Consider the following 23,670-nt stretch of genomic DNA (forward strand, 5'->3'; position numbering starts at 1 on the left):
TTGGCAGAGGACGTGTCTTTCCCCTCTTGAGATGGCAAACCAAAATAGGGGCCATATAAACCTGAAGATCCTATGTAGAGGAGAGAATCTGCTTGAGAATAAGGATAACTCAGAAGAAAAAAAGTTAAGTGATTATGAATGCATAGGTCAAGCCCAGATCCTGCTACATCTGCGACGCGTTACCTCTAAACTTCTTAGTTATCTAACTTAAAAAACGAAACACTTTTGTATAAGTTTGGTTTTATTCCTTGCCACTACCAGAGACTTGGCTGTTAAAATACCAGTGTCCTTGGGTTGCCAGGAATATTCTAGGAATTGGTCATGATGGCCTCAGGCACAATGCCTGAAACATAATAGGACTCATAGTCCTAGTTATGGTCATCTTTCAGATCTTCCCAAAGAAAACCTCATGTTTTAGACATGTTCTCCCCACTCCTATCTTCAACTGAAACTCCTAGGACTCTGAAAGGAGACATGAAGCCTTGGAAAATCCTACACAAGGCGATAATGTTGATTAATGTGCTCATGAGTTACCTTTCTCATTGAAACTGTGAGAGATGGAAACTTGGGAGATATTCTAGCTCCGAAGAGTGTATACTAACTATCAGGCCCTGTGACAGGATATGGAGAAAACATTTTTGACTGGGCATCCTTCTATTGATACCCCTTAAATCATATTTCAGAGGAGTATCACTCCCTTCATTCAGAAGACTGGTTCTGATCATACATCTGTACCTTTAAAAAAAACTTTATAACTGTGACTGGAAAAGGATTTACATGAGTTAGTTATTCTGCGCTGTCTGTTTACAGAACCTTAGTGTTTTCCTTTCTATTTGTTACACTACACACCCTGGGACAATGGCCATTGCAGAAGGAACCACATTTTTATTTTTCAAATCAAGGAATGGCATCTTTAAAATGGTAATATTAGCATTTGAACTTGATATTGGCTTGAGATTAAGGTCTAGTCCTTGTTGGCATAAATATGTGGAAAAATAAAAGTGCATTATTTGAAGACACACCGGGAGTTTTCTGAATTGCGTCACACGCGTGGATTCAACATCAACAAGTTCTCTGCTCTGATTTGTTTGTCTCTGGGCAGATATTTAGTCTGTGGAATTTGATTAAATAATATCTATTAAGGTTATAGAACTTGTCTTCCCTGCCCGTAGGTGAAAGAAATATTAAGAGTCTCTGACGTTACACTTTGTACATAGAAGACCCTCAATGAAAACCTCAGGGTGGTACTGAGGAGCATTCTGGGTAAATTCATCCCCCTCTGGGATCCCCACCTAATTTGCTTATTCAGGGTGTTGTGCTTTCTTCTGGCAAGCTCATCCCCGAGGGCTCTGAACTGGCCAATGCTGTCCCTTATTCCATTAAGTATATATTATGTTGGATAATCTGTCGGCAGCCGTCCGTCTCGAGAGACGATGGTGTAGCTTCTTAAGAGTCTATCTGCACCGCCGAGAATGGCTGTGCAGTCCAACTCGGGAGTGACACGGTATCTGTCTCCTCCCGTGTTGAATCGACATCTTGCGATGACGCTGGAGTGTCCTCTCCAGTGAAGCTGAAGCTACAGAGCCTGGGCAGGGTGATATGGAGGGTCTGCTGTATAATATCCCTACAGAATAACCAAGCCCAATTAGCAGGTAGTTCTCACAGACCTGTGAAATCCCCTGGGAGCTCCTAAAGGCTTATTGGTTTCCTGGAGTGTGGCAGAAAGAATGGAGCAGGAAACTTGCAAGGTGGTGTCAGCCCCCGGGTATTTCATGAGAAGGAGCAGTTTGTATGTAAGCAGTGGGGCGAGGCAGTCAGGAGTTGGAACTGGGAACCAAACCAGCAGTTCACTGTGTTCAGCACCTTTCATCTTGACTGACACCCTTTGTAAACTATCGCTTGCAATAAGAGAAATGTGGGTTCCTATGCATTAGAACAATGGATCAGCTGAGTCACAGAGCTGTGTAAGTCATTTTGGCCTGAGGTTAGATATTACAGAAAGTCACTCAGAAGCATTCCATGGAGCTGGGAACAAAGATACTAGAGGATATATGTAATAGTTTGCCTTTCTTAAAATCAGTCACTATATATGCAAAAGCCAGTATAAAGTGGGGATAGGGACAAGCCACTTAAACGAGCCATCAGATGAACGACTGGAGAGACTATAAACAATGTGGGGAGGGGGGGGGGCTACAATTTACAGTATCCAAACTTAATGAAAGGAGGGGCAAGCCTCCAGGGATACAGATAAAAGGAACATTGGCAGGAAGGAAGGTGTGATGGTTAATTTATATGTCCATTTGAGTGGGCCAAAGGCTGCCCAGAGGAAACATTGTTTTTGGGTACATCTGTGAAGGTGTTTTCGGATTAGAATAGCATTTGAATGGGTGGATTCAGTAGATTGCCCTCTCCAGTGTGACTGAGCAGGAAGAAACGGCATTTTTTTAAATGTGGCCTTTCTCCTTTCGATTCTGACTGGCCTCATCCAACACCCTGACTCACTGGCCTCCTTCTCCCTTGCATGTCCACCCCTTAAGCATTAAGCCCTCAGAACAGTGAGGCTCTGATTAGCATCTACTAATCTTAGGAACAAGGCCTCCTGTCTATTGACCCCAGAGACAGAGTTTTGGTCAAACTAGAGATCACATCGAGGCCTCAGCTGTATTTCAGCTCCAGGCCCAGAAAAGCGGCAAAACTGATGAAGCAAGGCTGTGGTTGCCATGAGGACCAGATGAATGATTAACTACCCTCTACCTTCGTGCCAGCCAATCAGAAGAGACCATGACCCTGACCATACCCTTACCTCCCTTAGTCACCAGGATTAGTGATTGTCCCCCTGAATAACCATTCCCTGGAAGCCATTAGGGAGTCAGGTCTCTGAGCATTAGCTCACCTGTGATTCTGGACATTTTCTATACCTAAACCCTCATTTTCTTTGCTGCAAGCTCCTGTTCATGCCTTATCGGACTTTGCTGAGTGCAAGCAAAGGGACCAACTTTAGTCCTATAACATCTTGAAATCAAACTGACGAAAGATGAGAATCCAAAAGGTTTCAACAATTCCTAAAAATTAATAAAAGAAAGACAAAGAAACCAATTAAAGTGAATAAAAGCCATAAATGGGCATTTTTATGAAATAAAAAATGGCCAACAAAATATCAAAAGATGTTTAGCTTTATTAAGTAAGCAGGAAAATTCTTTTTTGGAGTAAGCTTTTAGAAATAATAAGGTATTTAGAATTTTAAATATGTGCTTATTTTATTATAATTTTTAACTTGTACATATATATTATAAATAGTTCTGTTTATCTGTGCATGCAAAAAAGCAGGGAAATGCTACTTATATTGTGACAAAAATCCAATCAATAGAAAGAGGACAAAAATGACACAAATGATGGAATTAGTAGGAAAGTACATTAAAAGAGTTATTAGAACTATACTCCACAGGTTTAAGAAGGTAAAGGAAAGCATGAGCAAGATAAAGAGAGAAATTAAAAATATTAAAAAGTCCCCAAGTCAAACTTCTAGAGATAAAAATTATAAAAACTGATATGAAAAATCCTCTGTATGAAATTCACAAATTAGACACAACACAAGAAAAGCTTGAAAACATAGCAAGAGAAACAGCAAAAATGAAACACAAAGAAATAAAGACTGGAAAAAATAAACAGGATATTAGTGATCTGTACTGTCAATACCCAGTGGCCTAATATATGTATAATTGGAGTCCTATGAGGAAAGGAAAGAGAGAAGACATGAAAGTATTTTAATAAAAAGTGTCTGAAATTTGTCCAAATGTGAAAACTATAATGTATAGCAAGAAGTTCAATAAACCACAAAAAGTTTTTTTAATGAAATAAAACTACAATGCAATACATCATAATCAATTTCTGAAAACCAATAAAAATCCCTAAAGTTTGGACTCAAATGCTGGCTATTTGAGATCAATAAGAGTGATCAACTTTTAGCTATAAGAGTCAAGAGATTCAGGAAAAGTAGAGGGGTCCCTGTTGGAACGGTGGTGAGTAGGGTCTGGAATAAGAAAGATGCTACAAACAAAGGTGGGGGGTGAAGCCTTATCTGAAGGAGTCCTTGGCATTTTCTAAACAAGAAAATTCATCCATTGCAATGTTCAAAGAGCAATGGAAAAATTACAAACATGCTCTTTTTTTCTAATTTTCTCTGCACAAACTGTCGATTGCTCAGCCATGAGTGCCTACCTAGTTAGGGCTAATGTTAAAAACATTGCATATTTTCCCCTAATCTTGAGATCTAACCCTATTTTTTAAGTCACCAATAGGAAGAAGGAAAGAGCTTAAGATAATATCTGGTAAGAAGTGACGTAGTTTATAGGTGTCATTGTATAGGAAATAAGTTTATAGAACATAACTTTCTATTTTTTAAAAAAGTGAGAAAATAAAGTTAACAAAAGTAATAAAAACTCAATGATAGAGAAGAGGCTCAAGGAAATAAAGTCTTTTCTACATATTATTATCCCAAAGTTATAGGCTTTTATAGAAAAAAAATAGTATATAGTTTTTTTAAATCAATTTCACATTGATCAGAAGTTGGAAAGACTACAGATCTGATATCAATGATTTGGAGTTTTTCTTGAAGATTATGCCTAAAGCAAAGAAGGAAGCTCCTGCCCCTCCCAATACCTACACCGAGGCAAAGGCTTTGAAGGCAAAGAACTCAGTGCTGAAAGGTGTCCAGAGAGACAAAAACAGAAGATTCGCCTATCTGCCGCCTTCCAGTGGCCGAAGACACTGCAGCTCCAGGGCCACCTACAATTCCTTGAAGAGCGCCCCCAGGAGAAAGAAACGTGACCACTACGCCATCATCAAGTTCCCCCTGACTGCTGAGTCCGCGTGAAGAAGATAGAAGACAACAGCCCATTTGTGTCCATTGTGCATGTCAAGGCCACCAAGCACCAGATCGGACAGGCTGGGAAGAAGCTCTATGACCTTGACGCGGGCTCCAGAATGCAACGCTTGCCTGCCCTTACTATTGTCTGGCACCAATTTCTCACATTATGTGAGCTTAATACATATTTTAGGATAACCGAATCTAGAAGGTGGCAAACTGAGTAGGATTTAAACATGCAAAACTACTTATGAGGGCTGAGAAATCACACAAATATTAAGAAAGTGAGTTTTTGTTATCAGAGAGCCAAAAGGAAATGTTTATCTTTCTGTAAGGTAAGGTAATGAGGAAGCCTGGCTGTCTACCTGACTGTGTGCTTATGGACAGGACATGTCCAGGCAGAAGACAGTGACCACCACTGAGAAGAAGAAAAAGGTGTGCACTGCACTTTCAACAACACAAAGAATGTCACTTGTGGACAATTTATTAACTCCTACCAATATTAATTGAGAACCTATTATACGTCAGACACTGTCCTGGGCACTTGCAATACATTAATGAACAAAAACAACAAAAATGCCTTCTGATCAGCATAATAATGAGTGCATCACACAGTAAGTTAGCAGGTGATAAGTGCTGTGGAAAATAAATAGAGCAGGGTATTGGTGAGCACTGTGGGGTAGGTTAAGTAGGGTGGTCAGGACGGCTCTCTGACAAGATGAAAATTGAGCAAAACCTTGAAAGAGGTGAAGGAGAGCCATGAGAACAACTGTGGGGAAGAACATGCCTAAGATGAGACACCACATTTCTCAACTCAGAGGGACTTCATTATTGGCACCTTCCCTGCCTCCAGCCCTCTAGAAAGATGGAGTCCCCCACCCCCAACCCTTCCTTGAGAGCTAGATCTCCATGTGCCTGGGAAGCAAGCTATTGCTTCCCTTTCAAACCAAGGTGAGAAGCTCTGCATGTTCGTGTCCCCTTTTCCCACTGCTGTAGATAACATATTTCTTTGCCATTTGACATCTGCCACCAAAATGTCATCCTTGATTTAATGAAAACTGAATCCCCTTAATTTTATTTTTGCTTATTGTCACATTAATAGGTCTTTTCTGGTTGAGGTTGATTTGTGAGAGCTGTAGTCTGCATGAGGCATGGGAACGATCAAGGTTTGACCAGTAAGCCGAGTCAATGCGCTATACTCATGATTTGGATACAATAGAATATCTATAAAAATTAACAAAACTTTGAGGAGGTCACCATGATTCTATCTGGATGTTCTCTAAGTGAGACTTTTCACTTACATAAGAAAGGAGGACAGTCTTTTGTAGAGTCCTACACATCCCAGCTGTGCCACTGACTGATTTGTGTGCCTAAGGGTAAATTCAATGGGCCTCACTTGCCTTTTCTTTTTCTTTTTGTAAAAGAAAGCGCTGGATTAGCTAACCTGTGTGGTCCCTTCCAGCTTCAAGATTTTTAAATTCTAAATAGTTTCATCAAGCCACTCACAGGTCTCACTTACTGTCTCTTTAAAGGAGAGATGTATTGTGGCCAAATTACATTTTCAAAAAAGCTGAATTAATAATTTTGAGTTACCTTGCTTTCTAAAGTGATAATCTTAAGAGGTAGCAATCATTGGCAGTTTGTTTATATAACATACAGACTAAATGCATGTATCACAACACCATGGAACCAAGATCAATGATAGTACATGATCTGTTATCAACTAAAACACACTTTAAATGTTCTACTTTTTAAAAAAAGTACAGGTTATTATTCCATCCAAAGCACCTCTCAACCAGGTAGTTTTCTAATTGCACAAGTCAAAGCACATCAGTCTAGAATAATTCTCCCCACCACCAGGACCAAATTGGCTCTGTAATGTCAGGATGCTGTAGAGATCCGGCTCTTAACCTTGACTCTTCCTCTACCCAGCTGTGGATGTTGGAAAAGCCATTTCACCTCTTCTGTGCTCAGTTTCCTCTTCTGCAGATTGAGGGAGCTGAAGAGAATGGTGCCCAAGATCCAGCTGAGATCTACATCCTGCAATTTCTGGATTTTAAAAATCTGCTTGTAGGAGTCTACAGGAAGCACCCCTCACTGGCTCTGGGAGGGCTCCTCACACCCTGCAGCCCAGCACGGGAACAAAACTCACAAATACTGAAGAGCCACCTAATGATTCTAATGATTTAATGGAATTTCATATGGGCAGCTAGGTTTTAATTTTCTCTTCTAGCACATTCCCTCAGGGAAAGTGTACTTTCTAGTGAAATAATAACCGCATAGTTGATTACTGGAGAATACCTCATATGGAAATCAGATTCAAAGTCATGTTCCTCTGGTAGTTTTTACTATTAGAACAAAATAAAAGCCCCCAAAGGAATGTTTATAGTTAGAATTAAAATCTGTTGGAATGTTGAAAGTATCTTCTAAGAATTGAGCATCTGTAAATATTTAAAATAGGATGATATCACAAATACTGCTTTTAATAAACTCCTTGGAGTTGAGTGAAAGCCAAAACGGATGAGCAAAATCCCAGGGAACACTTTGATATTACACTGTTGACTCTATGCTCATGCCTAATAACTCAAGTATAACAGAGAGTTGGAGGAAATGCATACATTGTCCCTAAAGCACACAATCAACTCTGCACACGAGAAAGTGGGTCACGTAGCAGATGCTGAAGAGTGTGCTTTTTTTCCTCACTTACAAACTTTGATAGACTCTTTATTCACATCATCATATTTAATCTTCTCGACTGCCCAGAAAGGCAGCGATTGTTTGCTCTCTTATGTGTAGGTAGAAACTGAGGTGCCAAGAGGTTATGTGCGAGCTGTGAACTGCTTTTCTTTCAAGTGCCAAAGAATATTGAAGGAAGACAGTCCTTGGTCATAGCCATTCAATCATTTGTTCATTTACCCTCTATCCTTCTATCCATCTATCCATCCACCCATCCACCCACCCATTTAGCCATTCATTCATTCCGGAACTCCTATTTTTAACATACACTAGCCTAAGGAAAACTTCCTATAAATTCAGCCCACTCCCCTTTTCTTATTCAGTTTTCCATGGAGACAGGAGCTCAGATAAATGTTCAATTGTATCTCTGCCTCCATAATTTGATTTCCCCTCCATCTTGCCTTTTTGTGAGTTAAATTATAAAATTTCCTTTTGGTTTCTTTTGGAACCGTTTTCAAAAGGCATCTTTTCTTGGAGGACCAGAATTGTGAGCAAGAAACAGTATTATAGAAGGGAAGAGTAAAACAGCAAGATTACCATAGCGTTTTACATTAGCGCTGTGACATTTCTAATAATCTACAAAAAAAGATGGGTTTTCTTTTTTTTTTTTTTTTTTGCATCCTCCTAAGTGCCTCTCGAAAACCTCTGTGACATACTTGATAGCTACTGACTAATTTGTTCTGGCAGAAAAATGAATTCAGTATTACTGAAAGTATGTTTCCTATCACCAGATCTTGTCCGGGTCATCGAGTGGCTTTTCACTGCTGGAAGGGAGTAGAATGTATCTCCAATGAAACATCATTGAGAAGAGAGAGAAATAACACTTTGACCTACTCCTGCATTAGCAAAATGCAAATCATAGTCAATTTTCCCTGAGGTGATATTTCAATAGTTTGCATTTCTGCAAACTATTCAGTAGTCGAGCGTCAACCTGAATTATTTTTTTAAGCAAGGCACATGAAGGGTGCATAAAGCGCACTGAATAAACACCTGTGAAAAACTAACTTTAAGCAGCTTTCGGCTTAGTGACTGAGATAATGCATTTCTCTGGGGAAGTTCTAAATATAGAGGAATAATGGATAGCAGTTTACCACACGCCTGAGGATTGACGGGGGCAGGACAGAACCGTCCCACGGCAATTTCAGAGATGAATGACTCACTGGCAACAGGTTCTCGTGGGTGTGGCAGGGGGGATGTGAGAGGGATCACATTTCTTCTTTTTTTTTTTTTCCCCCTTCCCTTACAGACTGCACATGTGGGCGATTAGGATGCTGAGGGGAGAAAAGAAGGCTCATCACAATCCAGCAGTCATCAAGCCTTTTCATTTCCCTACAATTTGTCAGCGCCGTTAGGATGCTGGCTTCCTTTCCGTAGGTGAGATTTCTTCCTGCTGACATCAAGAGTAGGTAGAATGCACAAATGTGTGGAAAGAAAATGCAGCTCCAAGGGGAACTCTGGGTTTGATGTTCGCTTGACATCCTTTCTTGGGTTAAAATTCGAGGTGTCGGCCCCTCTGGCCTCTGGCAGCCACAGGATTTTATCTTGAGGACACAGGGCAGCTTTCTCCCCCAGATGTATAAAACAATTGTAAGTTTTAAATAGGAACGACCGCTTCTTGGGTTTTGTCTTTAGCGATGCAGAACAGATAAATGTGAACATTTAATATGATACCCTGGGTGAGCTATGCCAGACCCCAACAGTCACTTCTATGCTAGTGAAAAGTTCCCAGACCAAAACTCACATCAATAAATGCATATTTAATTAGAGCTTATAGGCATCCTAAAGAAAAAAAATTCAAAGGTTCTCTCACATGTGACCTTTATGAGAGATGTCTTACCCCCAGCTGTCTCAGGGCAAAATTTCAACCCAAATGAAATAAGATGAGCTAGGGCTGGTTATTTAACAAGATCATTGTCTTTAGATAGAACTTAACTTCTTTTTTTCAGAGTTAGAGCCTTATACATATTTTAGAGGTGACTTGGTGGTGCAGTGGCTTAGACTGATAATTTTCTAATTCAAATGTATCCTCCGTATCAGCTTGAGAGAAGTAAATAACGAGCTTAACCCATGGCATTTAATCATTGAGATTTGTCTGGACGTTTTTAGAACTTGGAACCTAATACTGAGATGTAATAACTTTGCAACAGATTTGCAAGGAAGATGACGTGCCATGTCAGAATTTACAAACAGAGGGAAAAAATAGTCTAGTCTGGGAAGAGAAGATAGAATAGATTTCCATGTCAAAAAATGCAAAGGAAACACGTGATTTCCAGATTGCCTCTCTCTGAGGTCTAGGAAAACCCTTGTATAGATTATCCAAACTTTGCTCCAGCTCATTATGCTTCATTGTTCTATCATATATCCCTCTTTAGATTTAAAGAGAAAACAAAACAAAACAAAACTCAGGTTGAATATGAAAGTACACTTTCTAACCAGTTGCTGAAGGGTGACTACTTGATGGATTCCATAGGAAAAAGCACATATATGGCTTCTTCTGGACTCTCTTTCTTGGGAAGCTCTCAGCCCTGACAGGGTGCCCTCATACTGTCTGTACAAGGACAGAGGGTGTCTAAGAAGCATCCTCTCTAACCACCCTGTATCCGATAAGAAAGCCATCACCACGATTTACCAACTGGCCCCTCTCTTTGAACCTTCCCTCCTGGTCCCAGATGAGGGAGGAGAGTTCTTGCTAAAGGGAGAGGAGGATTTGGAAACAGGGAACCAGAGCACTGACTTGAAGGATCCAATATTTTATTTTAAGGAATAAAGGCTACTAGAAATAGATAGGGGAAAAAAATGGGAGTTTTGGTACCAGATTGACCTAAATTTAAACCTTCACTCTGACACACAGTAGCTCTTTGACCTTGGACAAATTACTCAGTGTCTCTGTTCCTCAGTTACTTCCATTATAGAATGGAAAATACAATGCCTACCATTAGGGTTATGGTGATGTCTAAATGAGGTCATGTGTGTGATACACTTGGCATAGCTTTGGGGCTTAATATCTTTTTAAATTGCATTCTCTTTTCTAGTCCTTATCATCTAGCTTTGGAAAAATATTTATTTATTTATTTATTTATTTACTTACTTACTTACTTACTTATTTATGCATATAATTTTTTTAAAAACTTTGGGCTGTTAAAAATGTATCTGTTTTGGCAGTTGAGGAGGAGGAAGCGATTGGAGGGGCATTGGCTTGGCATGCACTTCCCACCTCGGGAATGTTATTGCGCGTGGAACGGCTGTTTTTGCAAGACTTCTTGCTCAGAAGAAAAGATGTTTGGTTTTCGTAAGCCAGAGATGTACCGAAGTATAGAAGGCTGCCGTATTTGCTGAGCCAAGTCCTCCAGTTCTTGGTTCACCGAATGTAAACACTATGAAAAGGACTTCCAGAGCTGGTTTGGGTTGCACGAGACTCGTTCGGGAGACATCTGTGATACCTGTGAGAAGATGGATCAACAAAAGGACAAACTGGAACCAGGTGGTAGATACCAGGGCAGGACCCAACCTAAAGACCACGCTGAAACGAAGGAAAGTGAGACCTCCATCTGGAAATAGGAGAAAAAGCAAGCAGATCAGCAAACTGCAGAAGGAGTTGAAATGTCACGATTCTGATGCTCACCGTACCCCCAAAGGGCCTCCCCAGCTCAATATCTTTGTTCTAGTAACCAGTCAGATGATGGCTCAGATACAGAGATGGCTTTGGGGGTCTAACAGATGCCAGTTTTTTTCTTTTTAGGACTCACATTCTGGAAAAGACAGAAAATACTTGTAGGATGATCTAAAAAGGCCATTTTGGTGATCAGTGTGCTGCACATGACACACACAGTATCATTTGCCCACTGTGGTCATAGTTCTCAGCTCATTTAGTCATCACCACCCTCTGGGGTGACGTGGGTAGTAAGGGTGGATAGAATAGATGAGTTGTTACAACCTTCACTTTCAGATGAGGAAACCAAGGTTGAGAAGGAAGAAACACGGGCTTTGGTTTACTGCAAACTGTCTTTCCAATAGGTGTGTTCTTCTGGAGTGTAACCATCTCAAATTCAAGGGAAAGTCCATTAAATCAGTAGAAGTCACCCAAGAAGAAAGTTCTCCACAGTTAGCCTGATCTGCCGTACATAAAAATGCAACATATGGTTTTATGTAATTGCTCCAGCATTCCTGCCAAAGACTGCTCTTCACCTGTATTATCTGTATTCCTTATGTGGTGATATTGCTTAATTCTTGGCGTTCTTGAGGCTCTCAAGTGGCTTTAGAACCAGAAAATAGTCACTTTCCTAAGTCAACTCTGTTTTGAATGATGCAATTAGTCATAAGCATAATATTTCATTAGTAAGTATAGCGCCTGAACAAACCATTATTTGAATTAGAGGAAAATAAGACCCAAATAAAAGACAAAGATGAGACATCACATGCCATTTCACCTTCTTAGTTTCTTTGGTCTCTGTTTATCGTTGGTACATTTCTTGCCTTCAACAAGTGAATGACCTGCTTGCTATGGGCCAGGCATTGTGCTACCTGTTTTACACGCAATTTCATTAAACGCTCAGATCAGCCCGGTGGGTCTGTCTTCTCTCCATATATGAGAAGGGTAAGGCTTAGAAAAGGTAATTAACATAGCAAAGGTCACACAGCTAATGAGTGGCTGAGCTGGGATTCCGGCTCCCATCAGGCTATTCCTAAAGCCATGCTGTGCCCTTAATCAGATACTGTACAGAGCATACTCGCAGGTTCATGATGACACCTTGCAGGGCTGGTCTGAAAATTAAGAGATGATGTATATGAAACATGTTCAGCAAACCTTGAAGCCCGACAAAGATTCGCTGTGATCATTCCTCACAGTCTTACAGAGGGTTAGCTCTGCTGTCCTCAGAGGCCACGTCTATATTAAACCCATAATTAATCCTTAATCCACCAAAGTCTTGTATCCTGGCTTTTTTTATATCCAAAGGAAACTGGAAATATGCCTTTTGTAAGAAAGGCTTAACACCTGCTGTTGAAGGGTGCTGGATCATCAGAGAAAAAGAGGCTCACTTACAAAGACTAAGATTAATTTGGACATTGTTTCCCTACATAAAGCAGGCACACGGCAGCAAGCAACCCAGGGAAGGATAATCATGCTGAGAGTGGAAGCACTTATTCTAAATAATTACCATGTAATTATTCACAGCTTCCCTGAGTCTGTAGCCTGTGGTTAGTCTTAGGAGGTGGCCCTTCCTTACTGAGTGTAGAGACTGATGCCCTTCCGTAAGGTTATCAGGGCATGCATCTGTGTCACGGCAGGGTCACCACCATCTCGGCCTACTTCTAAAAGCTGTGGTCAAGGGGCAGAATGAATGTGGGGTCCCTTTAGCTGGATGCACTCTCCTCTCCCTTTTGAATAGCATGATGCCTTTTTGTAAGTGTGTGAATGTGACACACGTGACTTCTTTTCTTAGCTGACATATTTGTTGGGCAAGTTAACACACTGCGCAGGCTGTAGTATTCCTTTTTTTGATGTGCCTCTGAGTTGTGTTTTCAAGCCTCAAGGTGACCCCATTGAAGACATACAATGGCATCTCAAAATAGCAATGACAAGTGCCAGGGTGAGACGGACACTTCCAAGAGGGGCATGTTTGTCTACAAGGTTAATCAGATCCCCTTGTTTTCATTCCAGGTCCTCGTTTATCTTGGTGGCAGCTGCTACAAATGTAAAATTAAATCTCCATGTTTACATGTCTTACCTGCTCATGACATGCAAACAGCTATTCTCTGTGTCTTAACTGGAATATTAGGCACACTGAGAAGCTCTAGCCATGTCAGCAAGGGGCATGCTGTATTGTGGTGTCCAGATACAATGGAGAACAATGGAGGAGAGAATACAGTTCAGTATCCTGGGTGACACAGCTGAAAACAATGACCCTCACTGGCCTGAAACCTCAGAGGTCACCATGATCATTACTATAGCTGCCACTTATTCAGCCCATCCTATATGACAAGCACTTCAGGTCCATTATCTCTTTTCACCCTTGTAATCACACTGCAAGGTAGCTAATATAATTTTACCATAAATGCATGAAAAATCTGCAATCAAGTAACTTGCTTGAGATCACCAATGCCAGGTTCTAGATCTAAACCCGAATCCAATTCATTCTCTGAACCACCAGGGCTTAAACCAGAACCTTCCAGAATACACAAGTGCAGAGAAGACTAGGGGGATGGGGGAACCTGAAACCATCTTGATTGATCAACCTGACGATTTTAAATCTTTGTTTTCAGAAAAGCCAGTCAGAGAGGAAGACTTAACCAATCCTTTTGCAAAGCCATTCTTCTGCCTGCCTTTGAGTACTCTTGCTACAACAAAAGAACTAAAAATATCATTTCCAGAAATTGGATTCTCCTTCATAAGTTATATATTTTGGTTCTTCAGCTGTTGACTATAGTTATGGTCATTTGAGAAGAAATTTAAAGGAACATTTTTAAAGTATTAGAAACATTTGGCCAGCTATGCCAAAATAGGCCCATGGGTTCACCAGATGGGTTTCCTCAGAAGCCGCAGTCCACTGGAGAACAGATGTTAAGAAAGACAGGGTGAGTATTATTTAATGATAATGTTTATCTGTCCCCAAATCCTCTCAGTGCATCTGAGTATCTGTCAATGTTGTACCCTCTTTGAATAGTGTCCTCCTCAAATTTCGTGCCCACCAGAACCTCAAAATATCACCTGGTTTGGAGATAGGGTCTTTGCAGATGTAATTAATTAAGATGAGGTCAGGCTGGGTTAGAATGAGCCCTAAACGTGACGACTAGTGTCCTAATGCGAAGAGGAGAAGCCACGCAGAGACACATCCAAAGAAAAAAATCACGTGAAGATGGAGACAGATTGGAGGGCTGCAACTACTGGGAAAAGGAACGCCAAGGATTTCCAGGAGCTGGAAAAGGCTGGGAGCCTCAGTGGGAGATCGCACTGCCAACACCACCTTGGTCTCAGACTTCCCCAGAGCTGTGAGAGAAGACGTCTGTTGTCTTAAACCACCCCGTTTGGGATCATCTGTTAGGGCCCTTCTAGAAACCAATAGAGGGCCTACCACACACTTGAGCCAGGCTCTCATCATCTCTTACAGGAATTACTTTTACTAGATTCTTCAGACTCTGGTCCTCCCTCAGGGTCCACTTCTACCCCACCCCCACCCCCACCCCACGATCTTGCACTCAGCAAAGTAAAATACTTGGCCAACAGCTCTTGACTTTGAACCTAGATAACCTTCCAAAGACTCTCTGACTCAGTAATTCAGTGTTCCAGATGATTGTTTCCTAAGGAAGTAATCAGATGCATGTAATTTTTTATATGAGGATATTTCTTGGTGAATTAATAAGGAAAAATTGGAAGCAACCCAAAAGATCAAATGTTGGAAAATGGTTGAATAAATTATAGTACGTTCCTATGATTGAACATTATGCAGTCATTAAAATTATGGTTTTGAATTAATAATGGGTGGAAATAATTGGGATACAATGCTAACTGCTAAAAGCAGGATGAATAATTCCATATAATATGATTCCAATTTTGCATGCAACACATGTTTGTGTAGATAAAAGATTAGACCAAAATACATCATTTGGTTACAATGGGATTTTATCTGATCTTGTTGTATATCCCTGTGTTTCTATAATAATCACGTATTATACTCATGAAAAGAAAAATAAGAAATATATCTATCTTATTCAAAAAATTTAAAAGACTTCCAGTGTAGTAGCTTTCAAGCTATTTTGACCACATCTCATAGTCAGAAATAAGCTTTTTATTCTGACTACACTAAGTCCTCACTTAATGTTACCTATAGGTTCTTGGAAACCAGACCTGAAGAGAAACAAAATATAATGAAACCAATTTTACCATAGGCTAATTGATATAAACAAGAATTAAGTTCCTACAGCCTATTTCTGGTCACAAAAACATTACCAAACTTCTAAATAAAATCCCAAAATGCTTCTAATATTCAACATTGAAATAAAGGTGAGCCATGCATACATTTCAGTGTCCCAAATACATCAGTGCAGTTTTAAGCTTTAATTACTTCAGAGTATATACACTACAAACTTTCAAAACTGTCATTTGAAAGCTTCTTTCTTTTAACTCTTAGTTTTAATTATTTTAATAAATGTAATGTAAATGTAAATGTCTTTTTTTTTTCTTTCAGTCAATGTATGCCATATTTCACTTGGAAACCAAAACAAACATTTTTAAAAATAATTTAAAATTTCACAACACCAAATAAGTGTAAAATATGTTTAATTAAACTTTCAAATGGTGTTTTGTTGTATGTTGCAGCATTTATACCTCCAAAGTTATGAAAAGTTTAGTAAGACTTCTGCCACCCCCTGTTTCTGAATAAGCACCCTATAGTACGATTCATTTTATCTGTACTGTAAAATCCAGTTTGGTTTTCCTTTTAAGTGGCTGCATTTCCAGTGCAGGTACACCCTGGCCTGTAGCTGTCCTTGTGCTTAGGCCAAAGGGGCCCTTACCCAGAGCCGGCATTTTGGAAGGCACCCCTCTGGCCCATGATGGGCTGTGCTCCTCCCAGAGGGTGAGGTATCCATGGGGCTCCATCCATTATTCTCCCTGCCCCCAAATCCGTACCTCCCCATACCTTGTTCTGAGTACCCGGGATCCCCAGCCTGCCTCCCCAGATGGCGCTGCACAGTAGCTGCGCTGTCTGCAATGTCTGCCCTTCCGAGGCAGACAACAGTGCAATTGGTGCGCACATTCCTAGGTCCAAGAGGTGGCCCGGGCAACGGCTGCTTCTGGGAACGGGACTGAGCTTCCACACTGGGGCCGGAGTCTCACAGGGAAAGCAGGGGCGGCTGAGGACCAGGGGCTTGGAACCAGTTCTCCTGCCCACCACGTTTAGGTGCATTTCATCCAGGAATTTAAGCCTGGCCTTTTAGGTCATAATGAAGGTATATTTGTCGATGTAGGAAGGTCATACCTGGTTTATTTAATGGTTTAACGAGGGTGGGCTGATGTTAGTCTTAAAGGAAAATGTTTTTCCCACCAACACCTGTTTCTCCGTAAAGAGATCAGCGGGATAAGGTATCGTGGCGAACAGTGACCGTTGCACAGACTGGGGGCCAGGTGACTTATGTGGAACTTCTCATTCAGTCCCCATCGCAACCCAATGAAGTGCATACTTAGGAAAAAACTGAGACTTGGTGACATTAAGTAATTTGTTCCAGGTCACCAAGTCAGTGCTAAAGTCAGCCTTAGCTGTATAACAAACTGAAGTGGCTTGAAACAACAGCGATTTGGGTTTGGCTGTGTTTTGTTTTTTCCCTGATGGGTTGGGCCTTTCTGCTGGTGGTTTCAGCTGGGCTCACTCAGGCAGCTGCGCGCTCATCGGGAGGAACTGCTGAACTGGGAGGTGGCAAAGGCTTCTCACCAGGTTCCCACGTGGGGCTGCTGCCTCTGGGCTGTTCTCCCGCATGGAACCTCTCACTCTCCGGGGCCACGCTAGCTCCTTGGCATGGTAGTCACAACGCGGGAGTCTCAAAGCAGAAGCTGCAGAGCCTTTGGGTTCCTAACGGAACTGGCACTTGTCCGCCTTCTGTGGTCAAAATCAGTCACAGAGCCCCCTGATTTAAGAGGAGGGAAACTAGAGTCCACCTCTGCAAACAAGGATGGTGGAAGCATGGAGATTTTTTTTTTCAAGCAGCTAAATAGCAGAGCCAGGATTCAAAGCAATTGGCCACACGGAGGTCTTCTAAATAACTGTGCTGTCTCCGAACCGCAGGACATTTGAGGAACTTAGACATAAGAAGGATTTTGTATTTTGTCTTATCTCCTTACCTTTTAATTCTGTCTTCCTCCAGTGTCTGGCTCAGAGCCCAGCCCCGATGGTGGTTAATAATACATATTCTGGTCACTTAGAAGAGATGTGACTCTGAATGGGATACTTAACCTCTCTCAATCTGTTTCCCGCCTGCAAAATGGGACTAATTATAGTAATAACGCATCAGGCTGCTGTGAGATTCCTAGGCAATAACGTAGAGAAAGCATTAGGCGCTCAGCGTGGGCGCTCAGTGTCGTCCCAGTATTAGTGATCGGAATGTGGACTCTCCATGAATGCAGGTGAGCTTTTTAAACACTGGGAGCAAAACACCGCTCTGTTTCCAGACACAAGCACCTGGCTTGCAAGCAAGCACTCGTGTGGGGAAATAATTTTAAAATACAGTGTTGAAATTCTAAGACAGCAGCTTTTTAAAAGTTGGGGAGAAAATCAAAACATCCCAACGAACAAACACACGGGGCTGCAGGGCAGCCCAGCTTCCTCTGCTCATTGTTAATATTCCACCCTGGGGCTACTGGCTGCTCTGAGGACTGCAAGTGCTGATGGGTGAGGCCAGGTCACAGGGAGGGAGGTGGGGACGTATCTTCAACCCTATAGGTCTGGGTCACAGGAGGTCGCCCCTGAGAGGAGCCCTTAAAAGCTCGCGTTCTGCAGGGGTACTTGTAACGAGGAGGTGAGAGGGTTAAGAGCTGTCGGACATCTCCTGGGCTGGGGAAACGCGCGGCTGCCGCGGGATCCGAGCACCGACTGCCCTGCGTAAGTGCGCGGGTCCTCAGGGGGTGCGCAGGTAGAGCAGGGATAGTCCTCACCAAGTCCCCAGATGCAGAGAGCGCAGGGCAGGTGGCTTCAGGAGCCCTCAGCCCCCAGAAGGAAGAACGCACGGTGGAATAAACTCCGAGCCGGTCCTTTTGGCCGGCTCAGCGTTTCCAGGCTGGGGTACTGGGGAGGCTTGACACTGCTCCGGGTGCGCGCAGCCGCCGGAACACTCGGAGGCTTCAGGCACGATTCCAGGCGGTCACACCCGGGCTTCTTCCAGATCTGGGGGCGCCTCCGAGTCTGGGAGCCCCTCCGGGAAAGCGTGAAGAGGTGCGGTCCTCCATTACGCTTGGAGTGAGGCGGGACACCATCCCCTTCTTCCCTCAGCACGTCTCTTTGGGATGTGATTTCGGGGTGCTGTGGAGTGCCTTTGATCCTAGTGTGCCCCACAAAAGGCGACTTGGCTTGATCCAAGGAAACAAAGCACACCAGAATGACTATTATTCCTGGAAGGTAGGATTAGGAGAAAACCAGGGACTTGGGACAGGTGACAGCTCCCTGTCAAGTGACTTGGGGCCTTGCAGGAGACTTCGTAGGAGCCAGCGGGATGTGCGGAGACATGCAATCACCCAGTACCTTTCGGGTCAGCTTGGTGTCATGGGGAAAATGGGCTTTGCAGTGTTTATGGACTCAAATCCCAACTCTGTCTTTTGCTAGTTGGTGGCCCTGAACAGCTTATTTAAGTTTACTAAGCCTCAGTCTCTATATTTAAGACACTTGCCTTTTCCTCTTCCCTTAAATATACAGCAGCTACTACTGCTACTACTTTATTATTATTATTATTACTATTATTATTATTATTATTATCATTATTATCATTATTATTATTACTATTATTATTATTTGTGTGTGTGTGTAAGAACAGAGATGTTAGGATAAAAAAGATTCAACAAGAATGCGTTTTACTAACTTGAAAAGCAACTTCTAAGAAAGCTGTTCAAAATGGGAACTGGAACATTTTTTTAAAAGTAGACCACACTGGCTTTGTTGGCATATGAAGGTCTGTACAGTTGTCGAGAGATTTTGGGTGACTGGGCTTTCTAGACTTCAACCCCAGGTTAATCTGCGTCCAGTGGAAACCTTTTAAAATACATCAGTGTTCTTAGCAAAGAGCTGTTTTATCTTTTGTTTTTAGATATAGGAGCTGGCTGTTTTGGAGAGGCATCATTGCCCCCCCGCCCCCAATAAATGTGAATCCATCTTGTAACCCAATTTACAGTGAGTTGCTACTAACCTGATTTTATAGCCTGAAAAATAAGTGGGCTTTGACTGGTAGGAGGTTCAAATGACTTAGAAGAGTATTCAGAAAGCCCACTGAAAAAATAACAAGAAGAAACAGTATGACAGTGTTTTGTTAATGACTCTGTTTTTGTTTTTGGAAGGTGGGATTTTTCAGAGGAAAAACTGAGTGTTGAATGCTACCCTGGTGTGCAGAGAACTAAGACAATGAGTGAGGGAGAGCTTCATTACTGCCTTAGAGAATATCATATACCTGTTTATTAGCACCCAAATACCCAAGGTTAATAGGTCATGCCCCATTCTTAATAGGAAGCGTAATTCATTTAAAAGAGTGAACACGTTTATTTGAGTTTAACATTCCCAGGGGTTTAATGATGTGGAGTTTTCATGGACTAAACCAAGACCAGTAAATAGAATGTAAGTAGGGAAGTGCCTCATAATTAGGTGCTTCTAGAAGAATGACTTGTTTGTATCTACATTGAATTGGGAGAGGGGTAAGCAGGGCAGAAAGCTAAGACCTGTACTTTCCTGACCAAAACCAGGAATGGAGTTTGAACTTTTATGCTACGTATTTGCAATTTCAACAATTTAAGCAATAATACTCAATTCACAAGACAGTGAGCAGGTGCTTTCTTGATAAAACCTGTGCTCCTAAGCGTAAATGAACTGAAACCAGCGTACTGAGATTTCTCTTCCTCTGAGATATTGTAGGAACAGCCTTGAACAAGAAACCACATGCTTTCTTTTATTGCTTTAACCTAAATAATATTGGGGCCAATAAGCAACTGTAGTGATATAAAGACAGCCACTAACTGGAATCAGAATACGGAGAAAAGGTTTAGAGATGAGACCCAAGGATATTGGGAAGATAAGATGGTAAGAATTTGCTTTTTCAGACATAGAATCATCTCCCCTACCCCATCTTGCCCCTGGGTTCTCTGGGGAAGAAACAACCCAACTCTCAAGACATTCATTCACTTATTTAACTAATATTTTTCCCAATGTTTGATTATGAAAACTTTCAAGCATTCAGAAAAATTGAAAGAACCTTACAGTGCAACCCCCACCTAAATCCCCTTCTCATTCAACTGGTACTAATTAGTGCCTACTGTTCGCCTGGAGCTATGCTGAACTTTAAGGACGTAAATGACAGAGTATATAGTTAGGGAACAAGGAAGGGTTTAATTGGGCTGGAACATAGAGTTTGTGAAGAGATTGTGTGACTTTGGTCTGGAAGGTGCTGCTGGAGCCACATTGTGGAACACATTGAATTTCATGGCAGAAAGTTTAAACTTCATCCTGGTTTTAGTTCAGAGCCATTGAAGGCATGTGAGGAGAGGGAGTATCTTGTGCCCTAGAAAGCTCTTTCTGGCATTAGGGTTAGGTTAAATTGGAATGCAGGGGACTGAAGTCTGAGAGATGAGTTTGGAGGCTTTGCAAATGTCCTGGGGCCAGTAAGGGTCACACTGTGAACAGAATGGATTGCTGAGATTGAAAAGAGGAAGAAAGGTGGGACTTCTTGGCTGCTTTGACATGAGGACTTGGTTATAGAGCTCAGGCTTCTACAAAGATAGTGTGCCAATAAGAATAGGGAAGTCAGAGGAGGAAGAATTTCAAAGGGAATGATGATGTCTTATTATAAGACTCCTTGGGGTATGAGAGACCAGTTGGGTGCTCACATGGAGGTGTCCACTGACAGTGGGGAGCCCAGAAGCACTGTCAGGACCGAACAAGTCTCTGGACTCGCCATTAGTGATCCAGGCCTGGTTGAATGAGAATGTATGGGTGGAGAAAAGAAGGTGGAGACCTTAAGGGAAGTCTGAATATATAGAATTCCTGGAGCAGAAAATAAAATACAGGCATCCAATTACCAGTTAGTATTCTAACCACTGTTCCGTCTACAGTGTTATTGCAGTCACAGCAGCCACAAACTAAAGGCATATTTCTACCACTAGAGTGGGGTTTTTCCTGCTCCTACCACAGGAGGCATGGTGAGGGGCGGGGGCAGGGAGTTAGGTAAGAGTACGGAGAAAAGGAGAAAAAGTCAATACTTTTTAATCTAGGCCTCAGAACATAACAGTGCTTTGTCCATGTAAACCAATTTCACATTTTGGGATGCCAGGGCATTTAATGAATGTGTCTATCTTTCCACAAGGCAACGCCTAACTAGTCTGGGGACCAAAACAGTCTATCCTGAGGACAGCCATATGTTCCAAACCAAACCTCAGGTGTGACACATATTCTGGAGGCAAGAGCCACCAAGCTTTTACCCAAATATTTAGCAACCCGAGCTCCCCTCTCCCTTTCTACTCTAATACTTAGTACGTCGGTTAATCTTCATAAATGAACATTCAGCTCTGTAAAACCATCTTATTATATTAACTTACCACTGACAAGGCAAGGGCAATTCGATTTATTTAGCATCTATTCTGTGGCCAGGCTCTGTTCCAAGGCCCCAGTTAGAAGGTGGGGACAGAGACTATTTTTGTCCTTCTGTAGCACCTGGTATGAGTTTATGTATGTATGTACTTCATCTCATGTATCTGTCAATATAATATTAGAAAGAAGTGTGTTTCCATACAGATGCAGAGCTTTGCAGTGTCAGAGCCACGCTTGACGCTGTGCGTCTGAATCCTTCCTGCTGTTCTTACTGGACAGCATCGCCTTCCTACACGCTTCCTGTGAGCAGGCTTTGTGCTAGGTGTTTGCGCGCGTGGGTTCCTTCTTGAGGCCCCTCTGGTTTGGCTCATTATTGAGCTCAAAATTGCTCAGTGGATTATTATTGGTGGGGTGTCTGCCCTCTGGCCCTGTCTTATTTCCACCCAACTTCCTTGAACTCTACAGGAAGAGTCAGACTCCCACAGAAATGCCAACCCCTAAGGCTGAGGTTAGCAATCACTTCATTAATTCTCCTTAGGATCACACATTCGATCCTCTGTTGACTTCTTTCAGAGTGAACTAGAAGAGTTCTATATTTAACTTGTATACTTAGGTGTTTTAGTCCATCAGTCTTCTGCTTTTCCCATTTTCCTGCTCATTTACATATCTAAGGCCACTGTCCTCTTTATCCCCACTTTCCTTCCATTGGAAGACTTTGGAGGGAAGGTGGGATAGGATATGGGGCCCACAGCAAGACTGTATTGCCTCTGTAATTGATTGTAATTGACTCAGGCAGACATAAGAATAGTGCTCCATTTTCTTTCCTGAAGTTCAAAGTGGCCAGTCGCACACTGAGCAATAGGATTCGGATTGGGAGTGACGTCATCGCCCATGAGGACTTGAATAAGCCCCGTGTTGGTTGGTAGTGGCTTAGAGCACTGAGTTTCTTGTACCTTATTCTAGCACATACCCGGTCTGCCTGGGGTTACTGGCTTTTGTGCAGGTCCCTCTTCTCCTTGAAGGCTAATACTGAACCATTTTCATCTTCGACCCCACGAATTTTAGTAAAGTATCTCACAGTTTAGTATATGCCCAGAAAATCTCTAATAAATTGAGATCTATTAAAGGAAAAGGGGGAGAGGGGCTCTATGTTTGAAAGGACCACAAAATGTGATTGTGGTTGGGGCAAAGTTGAGCAACAACAAATGTAGGAAGTTAAAGCCAAACCCATCTCGAGGCTTTGTGTGGACCCCATGGTACAAAGTTTCTATTTGACACATTGGGAAAGTGACAGCCACAGCTAATTATGAAAATGAACAAATGTCCTGCTTGGGTTTCTTGATGAAGAATATTATTCACAATCAACAAATCAACTGGAAATAATTGTTTTTTTCCTCTCCTTCTAAGCAGTGGAGTGTTTGTAGAATTAACCTGGCCTGGGAGAGAGTCCTGTACATTCAGGGACCGTGGCGGAGGCTCTCCGGCTGGTCTCAGGTACCAGCAAGCCCTCAGCTGCCCCGATGCTCTGGATTTATTGTCTCTTCTCTCTGCGTTTGGGGGTCTCCCTAACTTCTCCATGTGGCCTCTGTACATTTTTCAAGGGGATTTAAAAGCTCCCTGATAAAAGACTACCAGGAATTCACTTACAAAGATGCAAAGTTCATTTTATTAGCATACCTGTAGCAAAGGAGACACACACTGGAAGGGTCAGGGACATAGGAGGAGGCCTCGGAAAGGTTTGGCCTTGTGCTGAGTGGGTCAAAGGAGGAGTCAGTGAAGAGGTAACCCATGGGATGGGCTGCT

The 23,670-nt window shown here is 42.1% G+C and overlaps 1 protein-coding gene and 1 pseudogene across 1 annotated transcript in view; both read left to right on the forward strand.

Moving 5' to 3' along the window:
- Positions 1-10,876: 10,876 nt before the first annotated feature.
- Positions 10,877-11,454, forward strand: LOC150001271 (SIN3-HDAC complex-associated factor pseudogene; annotated as a pseudogene).
- A 6,598-nt stretch (positions 11,455-18,052) lies between these two features.
- CPVL (carboxypeptidase vitellogenic like) overlaps positions 18,053-23,670 on the forward strand; it is a 105,630-nt gene continuing 100,012 nt past the window's right edge. Inside the window, exon 1 of the mRNA XM_090287792.1 lies at positions 18,053-18,189. The gene's annotated coding sequence lies outside the window, so the exon portion shown is untranslated. The remainder of the gene's footprint in view (positions 18,190-23,670) is intronic.

The sequence above is a fragment of the Furipterus horrens genome, unplaced genomic scaffold (assembly GCF_987537825.1).
Source record: "Furipterus horrens unplaced genomic scaffold, mFurHor1.1.pri manual_scaffold_9, whole genome shotgun sequence".
In the NCBI taxonomy this organism is placed as follows: domain Eukaryota; kingdom Metazoa; phylum Chordata; class Mammalia; order Chiroptera; family Furipteridae; genus Furipterus; species Furipterus horrens.